Below are 15,443 nucleotides of genomic sequence, written 5' to 3' on the forward strand. Positions count from 1 at the left end.
ATTACAATGTGCTATTGTAAATGTAAATGTGTGACTAGGGTGTCCCGTCGGGTAGACAGTACACCAGGTGCAAGTCTTTCGACTTGACGCCACTTCGGCGACTTGCGCATCGATGGGGATGAAATTATGATGATAAGGACAACACAACACCCAGTCTCCTGAGCGGAGAAAATCTCCGACCCAGCCGGGAATCGAACCCGGACCCTTACGATTGACTTTCTGTCGCGCTGACCACTCAGCTACCGGGGGTGGACAATGTGCTGTTAAATATGTTGAGAGCAGGAGAGAGAGAGAGAGAGAGAGAGAGAGAGAGAGAGAGAGAGAGAGAGAGAGAGAGAGAGAGCTATGTATATACAAAAGCAATAGTGGATTTGTAGTAGTAATGAACTACTTAAAATTTTAAATCTCCTGTCGTGCAACTATTCATAAACAAATAATTTGCTACAGCTAAATGTTCACCGAGCCGTGTTGAATTGGCGAGATGTCTTAGGCGCTGGTCGCTGGTACAAAGCCCCACTCATACAGCTATTCAAAATAAAAAGTAACCTTTTGCTGTAATTAAATGTTTGCCGATCCATGCTGAATTGGCGAGATGGCTTACACGCTGATACAGATTGATAGCAGCGTGGCATTCGCAGTTACGAACAAATGAGGAAGGTTCCGTTCTGATTGTGACGGTATTTCATTCACCAAATAAATTTTTGATCTTATATATTTTTCCAAATGTAATTTATGGAAATGGTCTTTGTGTGAGCATCACGTTTCTCATATAACTTAAATCGATGCGTCCTGTGTGAAATCTTCGTATTCTTACAACCAAAGTATAAACTTAAGTGAAATCTCATATTCTTGATTCAAATTCATCCCCTCCTTCAGTTTTCTTAAATGAAGTACAATTTTTGCACAATGGTACTAGCGAATAGCCGTGAAACTTTGCAAAATGGTTCAAATGGCTCTGAGCACTGTGGGACTTAACATCTAAGGTCATCAGTCCCCTAGAACTTAGAACTCCTTAAACCTAACTAACCTAAGGACAGCACACAACACCCAGGCATCACGAGGCAGAGAAAATCCCTGACCCCCCCGGGAATGGAACCCGGGAACCCGGGCTTGGGAAGCGAGGACGCTACCGCACGATCACGAGCTGCGAACTGAACCTTGGCATCTATGCTTCATGTAGAAGTACATGTTCTCGTGCTTGTGATTCAGTCGGTAGTTCAGTCAGAACCACTTCTGCTCGCAACGATTATACAGCTGGTACATTTTATTTTGGGTTACTAGATTGTTTGCTTTTCACAGAAGAAAGTATGCCTCGAGATCTGGGGAACAACTACATCGCCACTCTGGTACTACGTGTTGTGATGATGTAGCGTTACCATGTCACAATAACAAAGTGTGATAATGTTGTGAATGACTGAATACATGATGTTGGGTACATGTCCTGCCGATCATGTGAAAAATGAGTTCATTTGTGCCTTTTGAACAAGGGTTCATTAAAAAAAAATTATTCAGTGATCAATAATGAAACATTCCAGATAAATATTTTCCTTTGCATTTATGTGACAAACAATGTACAGAAAGTAATGGTCTAAGCATACACTCCGACTCCTACTGCTACAGCAACAACAACAACTACTACTACAATTACGAACGACTAACAGACCAACAAAGCTATACGTCATAAAATGTCAGACCTCTTCTCCGTGCCATGAAATTGATTGTTACATCATGGAATACAGTTTTCATAACTATCTCGCATACAAAATACCATAATGAATTCGGATATTGTCCGCATCACCTGTCATTCTGTTTGCTGGACGTTGTGGCCGAGCGGTTCTAGGTGCTTCAGCATGGAACCGCGCAACCGCTACGGTCGCAGGTTCGAATCCTGCCTCGGGCAGGGATGTGTGTGATTTCCTTAGGATAGTTAGGTTTAAGTAGTCCTTAGTCTATGGGACTGATGACCTCAGATGTTAAGTCCCATACAGCTCTGAGACATTTGAACCATTTTTTGTCATTCTGTTTTATCGATGTTCATGACACTCTTTGGTATTGATGATATCTTAATCACTGGGTGCTTTTGGAGAACGAATGCTTGATAGTGGCATTGTTTGTTCTTGTTGGGAATCGATTTCTTGTTGTAAATATTTCAGATGAACGTATAGGCTTTACGCAGTTTTTTGTTTCCAATGTTCCCAGTAACCTTAGTATTTGAGGTGTTGAACGAGAGTGATGTATTTCATCGCGAGGAATCTCAGGCCTGCATGTTTGCGGTCCGTAAGATTTGTCTTTTCATAAGAGATTTTGAGGCCAGTTATGACAGCGGTCTTAAGAGATTTCACTAGGTCGTAGTCGTGGTTATTGCTTGGTTATCAGCAAAGGCAAGACGTTTGATATTGATCCTTTTATTTTTTTGGATGCTTCTTACAGATCCTTATTTGTGCCTTATTTTGATATTACCTTGTACCTTATGTAAAAAGGGTTGGAGATAACCAATCACCTTACCCTGAGCCCGTTTTATGTAAAATGATTTGTTGATTTCACCCTTTATATTTACGTTAGAGGCTATATTTGTTAATGCCGTTGGATTAAGCCAGCTGTTTTGCTACCCTCATCATTTTCATGCAGCGCATAAAACAGTGTGGTACTGTATATAGAGGCACAGGCTTTTTAAAATTCTACAGACGTGATCACTGTGCAAATCGACTGGCAGTGCTGCACTATCATCTTGAGAATACAGATTTATCCTACACAGAATATACCGTCTAGAATGCCGATTGGTATTCATTTATCTTTCATTCTGTCTGTTGCGTTGCTCTGATCTGGTAACGAAGGCACGAGAGCGTACTTTGCAGGCGACCTACACTAGAGTACGTCGGTAATTATTTGGGTCTGTCTTGTCACTATTTTGGTGTAGAAGCTGAATAAAAGCAGTTTCTTAATCTGCAGATGTTGCTTCTTTTTCCCATAAATCCTCCAATAATGGCGTAAAGTGCGGATATCATGAGTCTGCCTTCGATCTTGAGCAGTTCGGTAATGAGAGTGTGTGCCTGATTACTGGGACTCAGCAGATGTGGGAAGTGCTCTAGACACAATTTTCCAGATTCTCGAGCAGTTTTGTCTGCACTTCATCGAGTCAGTCCAGTTTATCGAACTGCTTCGTGAGTTACACGCAGTTCTTTAGTCTCACGAAGTAATGAGTGCTGTAGCCTATAGGTATCCCATACTTATAGATTTATAGAAGACTTTTGAGACGAATTCTCACAAATGTATTCTAATGAAATTGTGTGGCTATGGAGTATCGTCTGAGTTGTGCGATTGGATTCATCTCTCGAACAACATGCGGGAAAAACAAACATTTATATTTTTCCGTGTGAGTAGGATAGAATAGGATAGATACGATTTCTCGCCGTATAGCGGATTGCTCAGAATACTATGCAATAATTTACAATATCAAACGCATACAGAAAAGGACGCTCAAGAGACTAGGTCACAGTTCGTAGAAATTAACGGGACGTCATCGAGTAAAACAGAAGTAATATCTGACGTTCCCCAAGGGAGTGTTAGAGGCTCTCTGCTGTTTATCCATATAACGAATTAGGAGACAATCTGAGCAGCCGTCTTAGGTTAGTTGCAGATGATGCTGTCGTTAATCGCCTAGGCAAGTCATCAGAATATCAAACCCAATTGCAAAACGATTTAGATAAGACATCTGTATGGTGTGAAAAGTGGCTATTGACTCTATTTAGAGAAAAGTGTGATGTCATCCACATGAGTACCAAAAGAAATCCGCTAAATTTCGGTTACAGGATAAAACAGACAAATATAAATGCTCTAAACTCAACTGAGATGAACTAAGTATTTAAGGATTGCAGTTACGATCAACAGAAATTGCATGTATAACGTAGATAATGTTGTAGGGAAAGCAAACCAAAGACTGCGATTTATTGGCAGAACGCTTAGAAACGCAATAGATCTACATAAGAGACTACTTACATTGCGCTTGTCCGCCATCTTATGTGGTGTGGTATGCGATCCACATCAGACAAGACTGACGGAGGCCACTGAAGAAAAGTTCCAAGAAGGGCAGCTCGTTTTGTATTATAGCGGTGCAGGGGTACGATACATGAGTTGGGGTGGCGATCACTAAAAGAAAGGCGTTTTTCGCTGTCGCCGGATCTTTTCATGAAATTTCAATCACCAACTTTGTGTTCAGAGGAAATCAAACATCACACGGAAAGACTGAAATGTTCCTTTTTCGCCAGTGCTGTTCGAAAGTATAACAGTAGAGAAACAGCTTTGAAGGCAGTTGGAGGAACCCTCTGCCAGGTACCTAAAGACTGGAAAATTGGTCAAGTCACACCAATACCCAAAAAGGGAAGTAGGAATAATCCGCTGAATTGCAGGCCTACATCACTAACGTCGATTTGCAGTAGGGTTTTAGAACGTATACTGTATTCGAACGTTATGAAGTACGTCAAAGAAAACGATTTCTTGACATATAGCACGGATTCAAAAAATATCGTTTTGTGAAACACAACTAGCTCTTTATACTCATGAAGTAATAAATGCTATTGACAGGGGATGTCAAATTGATTCCATATTTTTAGATTTCCATAAGGCTTTCGACACAGTTCATCACAAGCGTCTGCTAACCAAACTGCGTGCCTACGGGGTATCGCCTCAGTTGTGCGACTAGATTTGTGATTGCCTGTTAGTTCGTAGCAATAGACGGAAAGTCATCGAGTAAAACAGAAGTAATATCCGGCGTTCCCCAGGGAAGTGTTACAGGCCCTCTATTGTTCCTGATCTATATTAACGACATAGGAGACAATCTGAGTAGCCGTCTAAGATTGTTTGCAGATGATGTTGTCAATTACCGTCTTGTAAAGTCATTAGTTGATCTAAAGACTTGAAAAATGATTTATATAAGATATCTGTATGGTGCGAAAGTGGCAATTGACCCTGAATAAAGAAAAGTGTGAAATTATTCACATGAGTATTAAAAGAAATCAGCTAAATTTCGATTACGCGATAAGTCACACAAATCTGAGGGCTGTTAATTCAACTAAATACTTAGGGATTAAAATTACAAATAACCTAAATTGGAACGATCACATAGATAATATTGTGGGTAGAGGAAACCAAAGACTACGATTCATTGGTAGCACACTTATAATGTGCAACAGGTCTACCAAAGAGACTGCTTACACTACGCTAGTCCGCCATATTCTGGAGTATTTCTGTGCAGTGTGGGATCCGCATCAGGTGGGACTGACTGATGACATCGAAAAAGTACAAAGAAGGGCAGCTCGTTTTGTATTATCACGAAATAGGGGATATAGTGTCACAGATATGGTACGTGTAATTGCAGTGTAAATTATTAAAACAAAGGCGTTTTTTTGTTGCGACGGGATCTTCCCATGAAATTTCAGTCACGAGTTTTCTCCTCCGATTGCGAAAACATTCTGTAGGCACCCACCTACATAGGGAGAAATAATCATCACGATAAAATAAGAGAAATCAGGGCTCATCCTTCCCGCGTGCCGATCGATAGTGGAGCGGTAGAGAGACAGCACGAAGGTGGTCCATTGAGCCGTCTGCCAGGCACTTTATTGTGAGTAGCAGAGTAATCACGTAGATGTAAAATTCTGAATTACAGTGTAATCATGTAGATAAAGATTTAGATGAATACTGTGGATACAGGCGGCCGTACAGTACATCGTTTCGTTCTTTGGAAACGTCACTATGAGGCTCCAGCATCTAGTCACTTATCGCTGGTCTCCAGTGCTAGGCGACTAACCGCGGTGTGCGCCGTTTTCACGGAGGCCCTGCGACGTCGGCGGTCCGGCGGCATATGAGGCGTTGGTCTCACGGGGCGTTGCGTGCGCGACCGCCGCCTGACGACAATGGCTATTAATGAACGCGTGTTGTTGTATCACACGACCGTCGTGATTAATGGGCCACGCCGGGACAGCAACAGCCGCGAGAATCATAATCCCTTTAGCCCGAGATCGTACTGTCACTGTAGGGCTCCGGGACACATGACGCTCAGAAGCGTGAAACAGACTCTCTTCTCCTTACAGAGCGTTAAATTCTTACCAGTCTTGAATGATGTGAAAGTTCGATGAAGTCACCATTCGTAATGAAAAATACAGGCCTAGCCTTCGAACAAATTTTTAGCTACGGGTGTATTTCAAATGTATATGTATTTGATATTTTCGTACACATTTCGGGAAAGGTGTTTGCAAAGTTGTCGCGCCCACTTTGACTCCCGAACAAAACGACCGAAGCGTGGACGCCTGTCAGAGCTTGACCGAAATGTAAAACGCCGACAAATCTTTCCCGGAAATCACCATCACGGATGTTGAGACTCATCGTTGTCAATACGAACTTACCACTTTGTATGAACCTAATCACTTCTGCAGTATAAAATATTCTACCGTACCCCGTCGGTCCAAACGGTTTGGAGGCATGATTTGTAAAAAAAATTGAGAATAATTTAGGTGGTACTTTTAACACTTTGGGTGTTCCAAATAGTCCCCCACAATTCAGCACAACGCACTGTACAGCCATTTGAACCATGTGGAGGAGGATGGTGTACAATTCGCGAGTGGTAGGTTCATACCGACAACACTAAGTCTCAACATTTGTGACACTGATTACCGGGAAAGATTTGTCTGGGTTTTACATTTCAGTCAAGTTGCGGCATGCGTCCACTCCAGGTTCTTTTTGGTCGGGAATCAAGGTATGCGGGACAACTTTGCAAACACTTTCCTCTGAAACATTCTGGAGACTGTCTTGTGAACATTTGATTTTGAGTTTATTTTCTTGTAGTATGGGTTCACAGCTTCTATAAATTTTTAAAGGATTTCGTCATGCTTTCAGCTGTTAGAATTTTATTATGCGATTATAATTTCGGCATTAAGCAATTTTCAAGCATAAGATTTTGACATATATCTGCCTAACATAAACCTATACCTCAGAACTGTATGCTTGAAAATGGATTAACGACGAAATTACACACATAAAATAAGATTCTAACAGCTGAAAGGAAGATAAAATCGCTTAACAACATGCTTTCGGGATGTTGCTCCACTGTGATTTGTGATACAACAACGTTGACACACCACGTATGCAAGTCCACAGCGTGAACTGCCTGCTCACAACTGAATGGTCGTATGCACTTCTGTTGTTTACAGTTATTAGTTCAAGCTGCCACAGTACTGATTGCGCTGTACGTTAGGAGTAAAATGTGCTTCGTATCCTTTTAAACGATGGCGTATACAGGGTGGTCCACTGATCGTGACCTGGACAAATATCTCACGAAATAAGCGTCAAACGAAAAAGCTACAAAGAACGAAACTTGTCTAGCTTGAAGGGGGAAAGAAGATGGCGCTGTGGTTGGTCCGCTAGATGGCGCTGCCATGGGTCAAACGGATATCAAATGAGTTTTTTAAAATAGGAAACCCCATTTTTATTACATATTCATGCAGTAAGTAAAGAAATATGAATGTTTTAGTTGGACTACTTTTTTCGCTTTGTGAAAGATGGCGCTGTAATAGTCACAAACATATGCCTCACAATTTTAGACGAACAGTTAGTTTCAGGTAGGTTTTTTAAATTAAAGTACAGAACGTAGGTACGTTGGAACATTTTATTTCGGTTGTTCCACTGTGATACATGCACCTTTGTGAACTTATCATTTCTGAGAACTCATGCTGTTACAGCGCGATTACCGGTAAATCCCACGTTAATGCAATAAATGCTCAAAATGATTTCCGTCAACCTCAATGCATTTGGCAATACGTGTAACGACATTCCTCTCAACAGCGGGTAGTTCGCCTTCCGTAATGTTCGCACATGCATTGACAATGCGCTGAGGCATGTTGTCAGGCGTTGGCGGTGGATCACTATAGGAAATATCCTTCAACTTTCCCCACAGAAAGAAATCCGGGGACGTCAGATCCGGTGAACGTGCGGGCCATGGTATGGTGCTTCGATGACCAATCCACCTGTCATGAAATATGCTATTCAATACCGCTTTATACCGCACGCGAGCTATGGGCCGGACATCCATCATGTTGGAAGTACATCGCCATTCTGTCATGCAGTGAAACATCTTGTAGTAACATCGGTAGAACTTCACGTAGGAAAGCAGCATACATTGATTGCATCATTTAGATTGTCATCGATAAAATGGGGGCCAATTATCTTTCCTCCCATAATGCCGCATCATGCATTAACCCGCCGAGGTCGCTGATGTAGCACTTGTCGCAGCCATCGTGGATTTTCCGTTGCCCAATAGTGCATATTATGCCGGTTCACGTTACCACTGTTGGTGAATGACGCTTCGTCGCTAAATAGAACGCGTGCAAAATATCTGTCATCGTCCCGTAATTTCTCTTGTGCCCAGTGGCAGAACTACTGTACACGACGTTCAAAGTCGTCGCCATGCAATTCCTGGTGCATAGAAATATGGTTCGGGTGCAGTCGATGTTGATGTACTATTCTCAACACCGACGTTTTTGAAATTCCCGATTCTCGCGCAATTTGTCTGCTACTGATGTGCGGATTAGCCACGAAAGCAGCTAAAACACCTACTTGGGCATCATCATTTGTTGCAGGTCGCGGCTGACGTTTCACATGTGGCTGAACACTTGCTGTTACCTTAAATAACATAACTACCTGGCGAACGGTCCTGACACTTGGATGATGTCGTCCAGGATACCGAGCAGCATGCATAGCACACGCCTGTTGGGCATTTTGACCACAACAGCCATATATCAAGACGATATCGACCTTTTCCGCAATTGGTAAACAGTCCAATTTAACACGGGTAATGTATCACGAAGCAAATACCGTCCGCACTGGAGGAATGTTACGTGATACCACGTACTTATACGTGTGTGACTATTACAGCGCCATCTATCACAAAGCGAAAAAAGTGGTCCAACTAAAACATTCATATTTCTTTATGTACTACAGGAATATGTAATAAAAATGGGGACTAGTATTAAAAAAAAAACAACGCAGTTGATATCCGCTTGACCTATGGCAGCGCCATTAGTGAGCCAACCATAGCGCTATCTGGTTTCCTCCTTCAAGCTAGACGAGTTTCGTTCTGTGTAGTTTTTTCGTTTGATGCTTATTTCGTGAGATATTTGGCCCGGTCACTATCAATGGACCACCCTATATATTCTGGCAAACGAGATTAATGCCTTCTGAACCGTCAGTTTTGCTAAGATAGTAGGATATAGGTATCTTGTAGATGAAGTCTGGTTTGATCCCAGTCGTTCTGAATCACGAGAGCAAAATCAAGGGGGGTGGGTACAGGGGGACGTCGCAGGTCTCTGCTTTGAAGTGGTGACCAAATCGCGGTATGGTTTGATTTTTCCCAAACGGCTAAAGATTGTTATGGATGAAAGTCATAGAACCGCCACGTGACTTATCGAAGACAAAACACAAAAAATGAAACTTATGGTCTTACTTTATTCTTATGAAACAGCATGCAAACATGACTTAATACTTTGTGCAAAAAATTAAACGTTAATTTCCTCGAATATTGTAACATTAATTACAAGTTCCCTATATATTTTTATTCCTTATACTCCTCTGCTTTACACAATATTCCGACATTCTGGCTAAATTTTGTTAATGGTAGTAGTAAATGCCAAATCTAAGCATTAAAAATGGGAAGAAGAGACAGTGACACAGAGGAGGTTTTTTATACACTTTCTGGGAGCTGTGACTGTTCCCAGCCACTGCATCACGCACATTGTTAGCGAAAACCAAAGGAAACATAGACAATTAAAAAAATAACCAAACACATAATTTCTGATTTACATGTCCTGCCACATTTAGAAGTAAACTTCTATATGAGACTTTCTTAAAAATAACAGTTGCTTAAGAACGTTTAAAATTTTGTAAGATAGACATTTCCAAGCACAGAGCGAGAGGCCATTCTTCCAGTTCATGTAAATTTTTCAATACTTCTGACTGTTGGGAATTTAGTGTTACGTATATGAGATAGTTTCATTGTCTTGTGTAAGAGTGTGTACGAATTCCTGGCGCTTATCGAGAATTGTGCACCGCAAATAGTATTATTAGCAACAGAAACAAGGCACGTGTCTATTTTAGACAACTGCATGTTTATTACTCTTGTTTCTGGTAAGTACCACTAGCTCACAATTTCTGTTTATTATTTTCTAGAGGCAACTACAGAAGTACGGTTTATTGAGGATAAATTACGTTTGTAAATGTATATTTTGAGAAAGAAAGGTGTACACTTAATTTCGAATCCTTCGAATCTACTTTCTTAAGCTCGTGTAGTTGAGTTTGAGACAGAGATCTTATGCTGTCAAACGTAATATGACTTACCTTTATTTTTCTTTTCAAATTCAACTGTTGCCACTTAGTAACTAAGGAAACATATGGAGATCATCTTTTCTTAAATGTAACAGCTCACAGTCGGTATATAGAATTAAATGAAAGAAAAAGTAACAAAGAAATCAACTTTATATCAGTGATGGGACTCGGTGCCGACTTTACGTAACATAGTTTTCAAAGAAAAAATAAGTAAATAAGAAATCTGATTTGGCAGTTATCCAGAGATTATAGAATGAAAATGAGCTGCAGCTATTCCTTTAGACTTACATCCGCGAATGGACTATCTAGTTGTGCAATATAAACTCTTGAGACCTACAGAAAGGTTGTAGTTCCCTGTCTTTCCGTACAGTTAATTAGTGTGACCTTTCATGCTTACGACGTGACTGATTTATTGGTATAAAGGACAGAACGGTTGAAAAAACCGATAGAGAACTGTACAGAGACCTTGAACTAATATTGCGCATTGGACTCGATGTCACTACTGCTACTATCGGAATAAGGAGAATTAGACTCATTACATTTGTTCTGTGGAAAGGCGAATCAGACTTCACGGAACTGGCAGTAAGTTAAAGAGCCGTAGCATAGGTTGTACCAGTCCAGTTATTCCGCTTCGGTGAGCTTCATTAGTATCATATCCCACTCTCAGCTGTACAGAGTTCGTATATCTGAGCACTTTAAATAATGTATTTTACTTTCGTTTTATCTCTTATTCTCTAATATATAATTTAGCCTTTCGAAGTACCTTCTATGACTTAACATTAGTAGACTCTTGCTTATTATTGTCAGTCTTTCCTATTTAAATGTCATGTTTTTATTTTTGCGTAGTCGTTGAGGTTCCATAGAGCTATCTTGTTTCGCATTTTAAATGCCCTGTTCAAAACCTGTCTCGTCCTGCCTGCCTTTCAGTTCCGTAGTAAAGTTTTTCGTAATTCCCGAATGAAGTACTCATCCCCATTCATTTACGAGGTGCATTCAAGCTATAAGGCCTCCGATTTTTTTTCTCCGGACTGGAAAGAGATAGAAATATGAGCATTGTTTTAAAATGAGGCCACGTTCATTGTCAATACGTCCCAGAGATGGCAGCACCATACGGCAGATGGAATTTTACCGCCAGCGGCGAAAATGAGAACTGTTTTAAATACTTAAAATGGCGATGGTTTCCTTACTTGAACATTCGTTTTCTGAATTTGCTTGGTGTGAAACCAAATGAAATTCATCGACAGTTGAAGGAGACATGTGGTGATAGAGTTATGGATGTGTCGAAAGTGCGTTCGTCGGTGCGACAGTTTAATGAAGGCAGAACATCGTGTGACAACAAACCCAAACAACCTCGGGCCTGCACAAGCCGGTCTGACGACATGATCGAGAAAATGGAAAGAGTTGTTTTGGGGGAGCACCGAATGACTGTTTAACAGATCGCCTCCAGAGTTGGCATTTCTGTGGGTTCTGTGCACACAATCCTTCATGACAACCTGAAAATGTGAAAAGTGTCATCCAGGTGGGTGCCAGGAATGCTGACGGACGACCGCATGGCTGCCTGTGTGGCATGTTGCCAAGCAATGTTGACGCGCAACGACAGCATGAATGGGACTTTCTTTTCGTCAGTTGTGACAATGGATGAAACGTGGATGCCATTTTTCAACCCAGAAACAAAGCGCCAGTCAGCTCAGTGGAAGCACACAGATTCACCGCCACCAAAAAAATTTTGGGTAACCGCCAGTGCTGAAAAAATGATGATGTCCATGTTCTGGGACAGCGAGGGCGTAATCCTTACCCATTGCGTTCCAAAGGGCACTACGGTAACAGGTGCATCCTACGAAAATGTTTTGAGGAACAAATTCCTTCCTGCACTGCAACAAAAACGTCCGGGAAGGGCTGCGCGTGTGCTGTTTCACCAAAACAACGCACCCGCACATCGAGCTAACGTTACGCAACAGTTTCTTCGTGATAACAACTTTAAAGTGATTCCTCATGCTCCCTATTCAGCTGACCTGGCTCCTAGTGACTTTTGGCGTTTTCCAACAATGAAAGACACTCTCCTGGCCGCACATTCACCAGCCGTGCTGCTATTGCCTCAGCGATTTTCCAGTGGTCAAAACAGACTCCTAAAGAAGCCTTCGCCGCTGCCATGGAATCATGGCGTCAGCGCTGTGAAAAATGTGTACGTCTGCAGGGCGATTACGTCGAGAAGTAACACCAGTTTCATCGATTTCGGGTGAGTAGTTAATTAGAAAAAAAATCGGAGGCCTTAGAACTTGAATGCACCTCGTAAAATTAGAGCATACACTGAAGCGTGTAATCATAAAATTTGAAGCTAAGATGTTGATGGTAGTAGAAGTGGACTGGAGTTACCAAAAACTAATCTAATACGTATGTTAAATCTCTAAACTGTGATAATTAGAATACAGATTACTTTTTAGAAAGTAATACCCTAACCTAGCTCTCGTAAACCAAATATCAGTAAAAATACAACAGTCGAACGCCCGCAAAGATTTCTGCTTGAACAAGCTACATGTGTCGCATTGTCTTGGCTCAGTTTGTAAACGTAAACATTTCATCTAAATTGAACTTGAGGATACTAGATGTAACACATTGGATTCATATCCATGAGAATAGATGCTCAACAAAGGGCATCTTTTCTAAAATTAATTTATGCTAATGAAAGTTGAGGCACTTTGAACGATCCAAGTCAATGAAATGGGCCAACGGCTTTGCCGCATTGAGAGCACCTGTTCCCGTCACATCATCGAAGTTAAGCGCTGTTGGGCTTGGCTGTCACTTGGAGGGGTCACCATCCGGGCGAATTGAGGAGCTACTTAATTGAAAAATAGCAACACAGGTCACGAAAACTGACAGCAGCCGGAAGAGCGGTGTGCTGACCACATGCCTCTCCTGTGACGCCTAAGGGCTGAGATGACACGGCGGCCGGCCGTTACGGTTGGCCCTTCCTGGCCTGCTCGAGCGGTGTTTATTTTTATGTCACAGAAATGAATTTATTGCACAGGCAGTTAGAAATATGTAGATAGCTAGTATTTAAAAAGTGTGAATCAGCGAGGGCTTGGATATGTTCTTGTGGTATCTCCCTTCATCAGTTGGTGAATAAGTGGCCTTCCAGTTTTACTGCAGATAGACAGGTGCAACCGGTACAAGTACAGGTAATTTTACATGTGGTACCGTAATACATACAAACATCAGTGCGCTGGTTGTTTTTTCTCTGCATCGAACAATCTTTCCACAAACAACGTCACAAACCATATTATCTGACTTTTCTGCACAGTTGTAACTGCACCACTAAGTGGACTATACGTACCAGTATAGAATAATTGCTTTGCATCTATGTGTCCACAGTTCAACACCTGACCTGCTGCCGAGGAGAGAATAAGCATTAGTGGCACACGCTTGCCATGTGTACTTGGGGGTATTATCCAACCTCAAAACATACGAGTAGTAATAGCTATTATTATCAGTCTGCAAGTGACGTAAATACTGATAATGTTGTTCATTACACAGTCCTGAGTCATCAGTAGAAACACCTGCACTTATACCCATTGCACCCTGTATAAATCTGCCAGCTTTTGTGGTCTTTGGTACTGAAGGTAAAACATTCTCGATGGTTATCGTACGTCATATTGGTCTTAAAAGTTCTTTTTTTAAAACCTGCCGTTCGACGCCTGTGCTGTGGCCTTCCTGAAGAGACATATGGCCTTCATTGACGCATGAACACTAGAACACTCTTGAGGAAGATCCCAGCAAAGGGATATGAACATCACCTTTAGAAAGTGGTTTGAAGAGGAGCGAAAGGGTTCACGTGGACATTGCAGCAGTGTGCGCTAGAGGTATCTAAACAACAGGAGGCAGTAAAATGTACTGCTTACCATCAATTCGGTCTACAGTGGGTTGTGTCGAATCTTGGACGCAGCCAAGTGCGTACCCGTAGCGGGACACCAGTGGCGATTCAACACTCTAGACGAACCATTACAAACAGTTACTGTTAGATAGGGGCGGCAGTGGTCGTGGTCACATGGCGTCGCTGTGTAGAATTCTCTTCCATCGACTGGTTGTAAAGATGTGGCAGCAGTATGCCCTGTGAGATTCGAAGCATCCAGCAAAAAATGCATTTCGTAAAGACTGACCGTTCTCCCCACGTTCGATTTGATAATGCGCTCTTTCACGAGGACGAGGCATATCCGCCTTTGGCATCACATGTTCTCTCTGAAACAGACACAATTGTTTGACACCTCTTTACCGAATGAACATGGCTTGATAATGACCATTACCGTCAAACAAAAGATGATATGTTAGTCTAACTTGTACGCCCTCACTTTACAGTATCACCTACGTGTTATAGACATCCTCAGAATGTTTCGGCAAGTTGCTGTTTTCAGACATATTAGTGCACATTTCTTATAATCCCGTTCAATGAAAGAGAAAATGGAGCTGTCGCCGCTTCCATAAACAGTCCGAGCCATTTTCGGATAGGCCACCATAAGGCCACCGTAAACGATCTAACGTCTTCGTCAAATTCGCTGTTAGCTACCCACTTATTTGTCAGGCAAGCACGTAGACGTACTAACAAAGTTTGCCAAATTGAACCTCACTTTCTAAGCGGCTGTCAAGTTGTGTTTATGGTGTCGCGAAGTATTTTGACACTTTTGAAAAGAATAAATCGCAATTTGCCTGTGTATTACTATATTTATCTTCTGTAATATCTAGATTTCGGTTTTATGCCATTAAGAAGAACAATGTTAAATGTTATTAGGCAGATATGACGTAATAATGGTGTAACAACCTTTAGCGCAGTACTTGATAATTGCATTAAAACCGAAATATATATTGCACAGAAGATAAATATAGTAACACAGTCAAATGGTGGTTTAGTCTTTCTAAAGTACTGCATGACTGTGGCTCAGCTCCATCGAAATTTTTGTATTTTAGCACTTGTGGCGAATGTACGAGGCGCAATGCAGAATACAAACTTTAAATCTTCGAAATCTGTTCCTTCTTCCAGATATCCAAAAGTTATTGATAATAGTTTGGAAAGCAGCTAGTTATTG

The sequence above is a fragment of the Schistocerca gregaria genome, chromosome 3 (genome assembly GCF_023897955.1).
Source record: "Schistocerca gregaria isolate iqSchGreg1 chromosome 3, iqSchGreg1.2, whole genome shotgun sequence".
Lineage (NCBI taxonomy): Eukaryota > Metazoa > Arthropoda > Insecta > Orthoptera > Acrididae > Schistocerca > Schistocerca gregaria.